The 11,771-nt window shown below is 40.0% G+C and overlaps 1 pseudogene; it reads right to left on the bottom strand.

The window, feature by feature from the left end:
* Positions 1-7,510: 7,510 nt before the first annotated feature.
* LOC104439860 lies at positions 7,511-10,484 on the bottom strand (annotated as a pseudogene).
* Between the last annotated feature and the right edge of the window lie 1,287 nt (positions 10,485-11,771).

Below are 11,771 nucleotides of genomic sequence, written 5' to 3'. Positions count from 1 at the left end.
TTTCATGATCTAGCTCACTTACAAAAGATGGATTGTGATCTTCCATCATTTCGAAAGCTTTTCTGAACTTTATGGCGGTGTCTAACATGAGGTAAGTGGAGTTCCATCTAGTGGCGACGTCAAGAACTACCGAACCCTTATAAGTGATATTTTCTCTCTCAATGCAAAATTGAAATCCTTGGGTTATTGTGGGAATTTACATACCTAACCACATTTTGGATATGTGCAATGGAGTCACGTACCGTAGTCAAGCCATCTCTCACAATCAAATTTAATATATGAGCTGTATATCTCATGTGCAAAACACTACCATCTAATATCAACGATCTTTGTTTGAAAAGTTTATCCCTCAAATAGCCAATTGCAACATCATTCGAGCTAGCATTATCTACGGTAATTGTGGACACCTTTTTTTCTATTCCCCACTCCTCAATGCACGTCTCCACCATTTTCCCAATCTCCCTACCTCTGTGACTATGCATCACCACAAAGTTGATGATTCTTTTATGCAACTTCCAATTTTCATCAATAAAATGTGCAGTGAGACACAAATAATTCAGATTTTGATTGGAACTCCATGTATCAGTCGTGAGTGCGATCCTAGAATTAATCTTTCCAAAATAATTCTTTAAAGAAGTTCTTTCACATGAAAACAACTTCATGCAATCTTTTGCCACTGTGAAACATGATACATATTTGAAGAGAGGTTGTAACTCAGTAACATATTCACAAAATCTAACATGCTCAACCAAGGAAAAATGTTGCTCACCAAGGATGATAAACCGAGCAAGCATATGCCTAGCTCGTTCTTGATTAAATGACCATGTCGATAAGACGCTACCAGTACTAGAATCTCATCCTGCCTTGCCAACTATGTTGACATTACGTGGTATAAAGAATTTCTACTTCTTATATAGATTACGAGAAAACCTCTCGTATGTGGTCAAGTGCTTCCTCATTGCAGAAGTACCGTTAGCAACACGGTACTTAAGCATGGACCCACAATGAATGCATTTCACTTGATATATTTTTCCATCCTTATCACTGATTTTCGAATAATGATTCCAGCGTTTAGATGTATATTTCTTATCATGAGAAATATGAGAATCGGATACCTTATTTGTGGTACTCAAGATAGGGGGTGCATCTTCTTCAATTTCATTGCTAGAAAACTTCAATTCCGTAACCGGAGTCATCTCCTCACGTCCCTCCACCTCCATTGACGTGTTATCTCGATATATTAACTTCGCACTACACAACAATAATAGAATATAATTAGAAAATTCAAAACAGAATGTAAATTGAGTTATAGAATGTGCAAGCAGTTGCTAAAAACCAAATCAATACACAACTTTAGGACTATATCAACACAAATGCAAAAGATTTATACTTTTTTGGCACTTTTCCCAAACTCATTACTAGCAAGACAAGATGTGTGGAATTATGGAGATTCTCCTTATCTTGTAAACCCATAGCAAAGCTTCTAAAAGTTTTCTCATCAACGGTTGTTGCAGCTACACTAAATGATAGAAATTGAACAACTTTGGAAAGGGAAATATATGCATCTGTAGTTTGTTTGGCGGAACAATTCCAAAACAGCTGTTGCAGTAGCAAGGAACAATTCCAAAACAAATGCAGCTAGAGAATAAGTTGTCACGTAAGCCAGTTATGGAAGCTAAGATGATGATTCTAGCAAATGAATTCTCGTCATTATCATTTGTCAGCATTATTTCTTATCCTTGACATTGTAAATGAATTATTGACATTGCCAGCATTACATTACCTAGTCATCAACAGTTGGGAGAAAAACTATAGTCGAAACAAACACAACAATAGTTTATATATGCATTAGTCAAAAGATAGGACAACAACTGAAAGAGTGAACCCTTTACACAAAAAGGACTTTAAGAGCACATTAGATTTCGCTTGCGCTAAACTTCTTGTAAGTCGGGTCGAACAGATGAATACCCTATGTACAATCTAACGAACAATCTAATGAGATAAATTAATTTCTATCACATATATGGCAAACCGTTTTCTCACTATATATCATACAATTCAAACCATCGAACCGAGCGAGTCTTTCTTGGCCAAAACAGAGACAAAGTAGAGCATTTGGAGCGAGATTTTGCACCTGGTTTATTTGGCAGATCGAGGTCTTGATTGATGATGATCAAGAGTGTTTGGTTAGAGCTTTTCCTCTGCTTGCAGAAGAAATCTCAGTATTCGTCTGATCTTCGACACCAAATCTGTGAAGAACAACTTAACAACATGCGGATTAGCCTTCGACCGGAGCTCCGAAAATCGACGGTGAGCTCTAACGATGTGGTTTTCCGTCATTTCGAAATGGGCGTCGCGACTGCTGGCGTCGGGTCATCGGAGTAGAGGCAGAGACAGCAGCAACGGCGTTGTGGGTCAGAATCGGACGGCTTGAGGACGAAATCGCGGCCGGAACAGTGGCTTCTGGCATCTGGTTGCAGCAGCGGTGGAGTAGAGGAGGACCTAGCAGCAGGGGCGTCGGGGCTTTTAGTGCGAGCGTCGTTGGTTGCGAGTGGAGACGAGCTCGGCTCAGATTTTCCTGCGTCGGGTAGTCAGCGACGGGCGTCGAGGCAGAGCACGGTAGCGACAAGTAGAGGTAGAGCACGGCAAAGAACGGGTGTCAAGCGGCGTCAGCGACGGTGGCGGCGCTGAGCAAGGAGCGGTGGTCGTCGATCGGGGTCTTGGGCAACAAAGATCGTGTCGCGAATGCGGGCGTCGAGCGACGTCGGCTACTGGCGTCCAGCGGCGAGACTCAAAGTGGCGTCTGGCTAAAAGTGAAACTGTGACAACTGAAATCGGGACTCAGGAGGACTTAGGACAGGAGCGCCGAGCGAGGGGGGGTTCCTTTTGGAACCTTAACCGGTTCCGAAACCGGTTCCGGTTCCGCTTGGAACCAGAACCGGAACCGGGATCACCGGCTCTCGGAAAAATGGAACCGGGAATCGGAACCAGTCCTCTAAGAACCGAGAACCGAACTGGAACCTCTAGTTTGGTTCTCCGGTTCCCGATTCTACCTGGGAACCGTGCTTGCCCCTAACCAGCAGTTAGAAAATGGGTATGGCAGCAGCTTCGTGGCCCATTTTGGCCAGCTTCCCGAGCCCGGATGCTCGGCCCGCCTTGAGGAAAGTCGATTCTTGCGTCGATCCCGTCGTTTTGGTCCGATCGGCTCGTTAATTGAGTGAGTTTTGCTCACTAATGCTTTCTTAGTTTGCTAATTATACTTAAAAGTTGATTAGTGTTAGTTAAGTGTAATTAGGTAGTTAGATTAGAATGGATTAGCGATTATTAGTTGATTGCATCGCATATTAGTTAGGTGGTTAGTGTACTTAGATAGAGAATTGCCTATAGTATTTATTGGATGCTTCTTGAGATTTTTCCTGACCCTTATCGGGTGTTAATTAGGCAATTCGGGCCTAAATGGAATTTTTAGGAATTAAATATTAATTTTCGAAATTAATTATTTAATTATTTATTTTCCAAAATTCAACTGGGATGGCCAGTGACTAGGATTTTATGCTGATGATCGTGGTGCAGTTCGTTTATTTCATTGAGCTTTATATTGTGTTAAATTGAATTTATTATATTTTTATTTAATTTTCAAAATTAATTATTTAATTATTTATTTTTCGGAAATTCAACCGGAATGGCCAGTGACCGGAATTTCGTGTTGATTGTCGTGGTGTAGTCCGTTTATTTATTTGAGCTCCACGTTGTGCTTAATTAAATTGATTATGCAATTTAAGGAATTATTCCTTAATTGATTGAAATTGAGTGGAATTAAATGGTTGATTGGTAGGTGGCCGAGTATGGCTATTCAACATTACTAATGCTTTGATGAGTTGTAAAGCGGAAAGAATTGTGAGAGTGAACCGAAAACTCTTTTAGCTAAGACCGATCAGGCACGAAATATAGACAGGCGTGGTTTGGTGATTAAGAATAACACTGTGCAAAAACGACGCCTTAAAGAACGCATGTAGACTGTCTATGACTTGTGGCGGGCGTGGTTTGGGGATTAAGAATATCACTGTGCGAAAACGACATCTTAAAGAACGCATGTAGACTGCCTATGACTTGTGACATGCGTGGTTCGATGATAAAGGACATCACTGTGCGAAAACGGCACTTTAAAGAACGCATGTAAACTGTTTGAGATCTATGATGGGCATGGTTCGGTGATGAGGAATATCACTGTACAAAAACGGCGCATTAAAGAACGCACGTAGACCGTCTGTTACTTATGTCACCTTGGCGAAAACGATGCTCGAGAGTATTAATGGAGCTCTGTGACTAAGTATACTATTGGAGGTTATATGGGATGGAGTGAATGACCTAGAAATGATCCGACTGACATGTAATCGACTAGGTCAATTGATCAATGATTCGATCTGAGTGTGATTTGATGTGATTCATTGCTTTGATCTGATGTTGTGAATTGATTGATTGAATGAAATGATTGGTGAATGGTTGATTGAGATGTAATCGACTAGGCCGATTGATCATTGCTTGGGTCTGATGTTGTGAATTGATTGATTGAATGGAAATGACCGTGAGTTGTCTTGTTGGCGTGTAATCGACTAGATCGATTTGATCGATGCTTCGATCAGTGATGTTATTGCTTGGATGCCTATTTGATCGGTGCTAATATATAGGTAGAATCTGAGGTTAAGGTAAGTCCTCTGACTCATGCTGTGCGTAGGCAACCTGGATGGTGTATTGGTTTACTAATCGGGTCTTAAGGGGTAGAACTTGCTGAGACGTTGTCTCAATAGTTATTGAATAACCATTTCAAGACCCGGATGAGGAGCCTAAGGAGGAGGAATCTGACGAGGAGAACCCTGATGAGGAACCCGAGGAGAAAGAACCCGAAGAGGAGTACCTAGAGGAGGACCCCGAGTACGACCCGGATGAGGGCTAAGATCTCATCCTGTCTTGTCAGACATTGTCTGCATGTGAATAGATGTTAGATCAGTTTGTATTGTAGAATACTATGAGATGCGTGTAAAAAAGGTGTGGTTGTGAATTTTCAGTATGAAAAATATGACTTTACTTTTCTATCCCATCGTTTTATTGTTTGGGGATCTATAACTGCTTCCACATGTACTATTAAAAAAGAAAGGGTTGACGATACTTAGTCCTGGGATATCGCATTCTAAAATCGACAAACTAGAAGGATGTGTATGCGTTCGATGATCGGGGCGTGACAATAGATGTGAGTATAATGTATCAAATGGACAACAATGGCAGTGAGAGCATTGGTTTTATGGATTCGGATCACGTTGGTGACTTGGATGATTGCAAATCTTTAGCAGGGTGCATGTTTATGCTAGCGGGTGGTGTAGTTAGTTGGAAAGCATCTTTGTAAGATTACATTGCCTTGTCTTTGACTGAGGCAAAGTACATGACACTAATCTTTGTAGCGAAAGAGGTGATATGGTTATAAAGTTTGTTCTTGCATTTAGGGTTAGAACAAAAAAGTGTAGATATACATTGTGATAATCAAGGTGGGATATATTTGGCATATAATCCAATTTATCATGAGTGAACAAAGTATAGCAACATTAGGTACCGCTTCATCTGAGATATCATAACTAAGGGTAATGTTATTATTAAAAAGATTGCTATAGTAGATAACCCATCAGACATGATAACTAAGTCTGTTCATTTGGTGAAGCTTAAGTTCTGCTTGAGCTCTATTGGCATCTGTGGAGAGTGAGCGCTCGTTGGGGCGTTGGGAGAATGGCATGTATGATGAGCACTATAACTTAGTTTCAAACATCGAGCCAATGTGGAGAATCATTAAATTATGTCTCGAGTTTGGGCGTTTGCAAAACGCAGTTTGTTTGGATAAAATTTTTACATGGTTGATCATAAAGATATTTTTCTGATGAAGATAATATTCAAGATTATGCACAAGAAAAGAAATTTGAAATTCTTTTTGGGTCTTAGATGTCTTCGGTCAATAGAAGAAGATTCGTTGGACTTCATGAAGGTTTACAAAAGAGGAAATATATAAAATAAAAGAAAAAGTAAGGGTTTCTTTACCTTAGCTGCAATGTCCAATTCCCATTGAAGAAAGAAACATACAATGGGGCCAAAGTCAAAGTTGTTGACTCTGGGCACACATATAAGAACAAAATACGAGCTCTTCCTTTTGCGTGGAGCTACGAAAAATCTAGAGAGTGCCGCATGATGAAAGAAAAAAAAAGGGCAAGAGCCGTGGGTCAAGGAGAAGAGTCACGCTGCATGAAGCTTGGAACAAAAAACGTGAATCCATACATATGCGGACAAAGACAAACACTGGAGCACTTGATTTTGGCGTACATAGAGCGTTTTGTTTAAAACTTGGATGCTCGGTGATTTTGTGTTGTGAGTTTACGTTCAAATGAGTTGTTTATTAATAAACACTTTGGATTTAAGCTTAAATTTAGATGTGGGAAATATTTGAACGTATGAGCAATTGTAAATTTGATTATCCGATTATAGTTGATTATTTGCTACTCGCTCTCCCCGTGAAAGTAGGTATCACCATCGCCCGCAGCGGCGTAGCTGGTTTGGGCTCTCTCCCCCTCATGAATGGGAGAAGTTTGAATCCCAGAGGCGTCGTTAGGGATTCTTACTTGGAGTACTGTGGTGGTGAGTCCTGCAGTCGTTCCCCCAGAGTTTGCTCATCAGCTATCGGCTTACGAAGTTCCCTGGGTTACAAAAAAAAAGAAAATGTAAGTACTGATACTTGGACCAAACCACGTAAATTCCTAGTATCTTTATTATTTCTCATTTATTTCTTTGGTGATTTTGCATTGACGTAAATTGCAAAATCCTGTCGTTTTTGCATATTATATTTCAACACCATAGAAGCTTTCAATTGTTGCCGAAAATTTCACTAGGCATATTCCTCCCTATGCTGAAGCAAAATTTCAATATATGGACAAAGGCAACGACTATATTCATGCTGGATAGCCTATGACAATTCATAATTCATGGTGGAGAGCCGTGCAATTCATGACACGGGTGAAACTCTATGGTTTGTACCATAGAGAGCATGGATGAAAATTCACTGTTTGATCGCCACTCTGAACAAGATCTACCGGAAAGAGCAAATCAAAATGGCTTAACACTACTCCTCAGCCTAAGTGGAAACAACATATGTTCCCGAGTCCCCTACGTTCACACTCACCGCACAAAGGTACCACAGGGTGTTGACCTTAAGAATAATCTTCGCAACTAGTGACCATTTCTTGGCCATGGTCTCTTGGTGGTCACAAGGAGCCTCAGGGCCTGTCAACAAAATGTGCGGGCCCATTTTTTCTATGACGGGAGCATCTTGTATTGAATCGCCGGAGCATGGAGAGAAAACTCGGCCGGGTCGTGGCCGCAGTCAAATAATGCTGAATGCCCTTGTATCGGAGTAAGTAAGTAAAAATTAAGAAAAGAAAAACTACTTAGCTGCATCCAAATCTGTTAGGTCCCAGTGTTAGGAGGCGGAGCCTAATCCAGCAAGTCGCAAACCCCGTGGGCAGCAAACGCCACAGCGAACATGGTGGCGAAGGACCCTAACCACATGAATTTCGAGACCGTCAGTTCCATAATTTAAGACATAAGATTCTGATATTACTTCACCTGCATGAATCATGAACAAGCATTGTAGGCATTGTCATAATCAAGATCCCTTCTACCTTTGTGAAACACACTAAGCAAAAGAACACAAATGAACTGCATAACACAGACATACGAGACACATATGAAACAGAGATCATTTACACAACTTACAATAACATGACCCCCTCCGTGATCTCTTCGTATATAGGAAACGCTACTCCCCAAACACTAGCTTTGTCCATGGTTTGACAACAGTACTAGATCTCTAATGCGGTGGCATCTTTTTACCGCTCTCTAAATGTAAGAAACTGGAGTTACCAGCTCCAGTAATACGGTGGGTACTCGTGCCAAACACTGTCAACAAAGGAGTGATAGCAAGAAATGCAGTGTAGTATATGGATTTCACTCTGTGGATCCTCCTTTAGATTACTCTTAAAAATTTCACTAACTGTTTCTTTTTTACAAACTTTCAGATTTCTGGAGCTTGTTTGGAAGGGGGGAACTTCTTATTACTCGTTCTTTTTACTTCTCTTCCACAAACTTGAAAATGAACAAAAATGATAAGTTCACAAGAATATTGAAATATATGGTTTTACATGTTAATATATGAACTTATGAATGCTTTCAAACGTTGTATAGAAGTCCAAATCGTGAGTGCCACAAGCTTTGCTACAAGACAAATTTAAAAATAAGAGTCGCGATTAAAAAAGAAAAAACTCAAGTTGCATGAGTGCTGCTTGCTTTCACTCTATTCCTAGTCGTGATTTTAAAATAATAAAGACTACAGAGTAAATTTATCAAACTTCAGTATTTTTATTCCAGTTTCAAAACAATGAATGAACATTTAGCTGTTTTCAGCTTTCTAAAACAATGTCCTCAATTTCAAAAAAGATTAAATAAAAAAGGCTTTCACACACGTTCTACAGCCAACTCTGTTTCCCCTGAAAATGAGAGCAGAAAACTGAAATATTTCCACTTACCAAGGGCCAATGTTGTTAAAATCGTATGAACCGATTCGATTTACACACAAAACGATTCAACTCTTAGCTATGAGCCAGATATGCATCGGAATCTCATTGAGTATGATTCCCTAGAATTTGGTCAGACTCCTCATATTGTGAATGTTTACATATTACTATTTTATTTATAGAGGCATTATTTTCTTGAATTTCTCACATAGGTCGTCTGGGGACATCTAACATGATCAGGTGATATTTCTTCCAAATGAGAATTTATATGTCTAATTACATTCTTTCTATATTATCGCTTGTAATAACAAGGCTTCAGTGAGATATCCTTCTATTTAAGTTATTATATAATATTTTACAAAATCTAACAATAGACAATACAACAAATGAGCTATACGATTCACGATTCTCGAATCTCAAATTAACAACATTGCCAAGGGCATCCTTAGTTTTTACTTATATATGAGTACTTGAGCAAACCTTTACTAGCATTTGCATTGTTATTAATTTGAGGTTCATATTTCGTAGGCAAACAGCAAACGTGTAACTTTTCAAGATAATATTTCCTCTATCATCCATCTACTTAGTACATTTCCTATTGTGTTAGTTAAACAGACTCGTTAATCAAATTAACCAATCAACACTTGAGCTAATTCATTTTTTATACTGTCGGAATGGAACCCATTTTAGCATGCGAACCTTAGTTTTGACACTACGGGAAAATTTCTAACGAATACAAAACCTTGCAGGCCCTGCCAGACAACTGCATGAATATTCTTAATAAAAGAAATAGTTACAACACTTGGAAGAGCAATTTGAACAAGATTTTTTTATCGCAAAAGCTGCACGAATCTACTTCTTTCTAGTACTCAACTACTACTGAAACACAAAAGGAATTTCGCTGCAAGCAAAACATAATTGTGTGGCCATCCTAGCATCAGCTCCGGTAGAGAAAAACATGGGATCTTTCCAGCCATATCATACACAATCGTGGCTCTGTATAAAACCACAGCTCAATTTTGCACCAGAAACTTACAACGGTTTGAGAAATGCAAGATAAAGCATGTAAAGATTATAAAGAAGACCGAAAAGAAGAGAAACATGAACCTGGCAACTTCCTGGGCTTACACAAAGGAACAAACTTCGCGGCCATAGCTAATGCAATTGCTGGACCAAACGTGAATCCCCTGGCTTCTAACCCTGAGGTAAGATTTTTGTTTTCACCAATTTCAGCTTTGACAGTACTAAGAAATCAACGACGTCTCACAAAATTATCAAGATAGTTTTTGTCTAACTAATGTACTTTCTCGTGAGATTCTCCCCGTTTTCCTCGTTGCCGCTATCCACTCCATAACATTTAGTTTACCAACGCTATAGTTAATGACAATTCCCTTGGACTTTACGAAACTAGTGTTAGATCAACTCTAATACAGTTGCCCATCAACACGGACAAAAGAAAAAAATTCAGCCAGAACCAGCAAAATGAAAACTTTACTCTAAAGTGGAGATGACAAGAAAACACGCATGCCTGAAACGACAGAGATGTCCATGTCACGGTACCGGGCGACGAAAATGTCCACCGTGTCCTTGAACGCCTTGTGATCCAGCAGCAGCGTCGTTATATCTCGGAACATTAGCCCTTCACAAAAGGAGGGGGCAAAGCCAGAAACTTTTCAAGAAAATGCGCCAAGAACGGGAAGAAAACCGCCAAAAACCCACACGCAAGAAGAGGAACAAAAGGAACGAATTCGGGAGGCACGAAAAGGTTGGAGATTGAAAGGAACCTGCACCTGGTCTGGGGAAGTCGGGGACGACCCGAATGGCCGGAGAGATGGGCTAGCGCCTGGGGTCTCCTTTCAGCCCGTTCTCAGCTGCGAACATTCTTCCCTCTCTCCCCGTCTCCTTGCGCTCTCTCTCTCTCTGTGGAGAGTCTCTGTAAGGGAGCTGAGGGAGTTTATCTGCGCTACTTCATGGGTGAGGGGAGTTACTCAGTTGCAGCAGTTGAGTACACGGGGGTAATGAGTCAAGCTTCCGTAGTGGGGAAAGAGAAGGGGTTGTTGGGGGTCTGAAGTGTGCGGGAATTTCTCTCTTAAACGGTACTTTCGTTTCGAATTTCGATGGCTCTATTAGTTAACTTCTCCGAAAAAAAGAAAGAGAAGTCCATTTAGTAACTTTTATTTATTTATTTTCGAGAATAAATTTATTCTCGAAAATAAATTTTGAATATAATCAAGGAGTAGAAAAATAATATTTCTTTGTTTTTGAGAATAATATTTTTTTTCTTTTTCTCATTCCCTTCTTCATTTAGCCAATGATCTTGTCGAAGGGTCGTTGGCCCTTGGTAAGGCTGAGCCTCCTTGTGGTTGGGGATGTGGTGAGGCCAAGCTCGTTGAGTTACTATGAGGGCAACGTCACCCGGTCTTGCTGCCTCCCCTAGCCGCTGGGAAGGCTCGGCTGATGAGGTTCGATCTTGCTGGAGGTCAGCAATGCTCCAATGAGGTCATCGGCCCTTATTTAGCTTGTCGTTGGCCTGGTCGAGGTCAATGACCAGCCAAAGGAAGAATGGGAAGAAGAAAAGGAAAAAAAGGAAAATATAATAAAATTATTAAAAAATTAAAAGAAATTTTAAATCACAAAATAATTTGAGATTTTATCAAACACATTTATATCTCGAGAATAAAATTTTTGAATAGTTATCATACACGTTAAAATGTTCAAAAGCTCGTCTAGAGAATAGAATTAAAAAAAAAACATTTCTATGTAAAAATTATTATCGGGAACATAGGGATTACCAAATAAACCCTAAGTTGCCCGGTTCTCTATTTATATTCCTGTTGTGGTCCAAAGCACAAGGCAAAAGCAATCGTGTGCGGATCCCTCGACGCTCTCGGTACGTGCTTCACCCGCTCATTTGCTTGTTCGCTGTTCAACGTCTGCCATTGGATGACATTTTCCCCCTCAAATAGCATATATTAATTTAGCGAGTTTTGAATATAAGCATCGATCGCTGTTAATTTTAGTTAGATTTACAAGTGTGCGATGCTCTTGAACAGGATTGACGGACGAGAACCATCAGGAGAGACGATTGGCGTCGTTATTCTCCTTTAGCATTATTACAAGAATTTTTAATATGGGAGTAGAAAAATAATATTTCTTTGTTTTTGAGAA

This window comes from Eucalyptus grandis, chromosome 3, assembly GCF_016545825.1.
Source record: "Eucalyptus grandis isolate ANBG69807.140 chromosome 3, ASM1654582v1, whole genome shotgun sequence".
In the NCBI taxonomy this organism is placed as follows: domain Eukaryota; kingdom Viridiplantae; phylum Streptophyta; class Magnoliopsida; order Myrtales; family Myrtaceae; genus Eucalyptus; species Eucalyptus grandis.
Note: the sequence above shows the minus strand (reverse complement) of the source record. Positions and strands in the feature narration are given on the sequence as shown.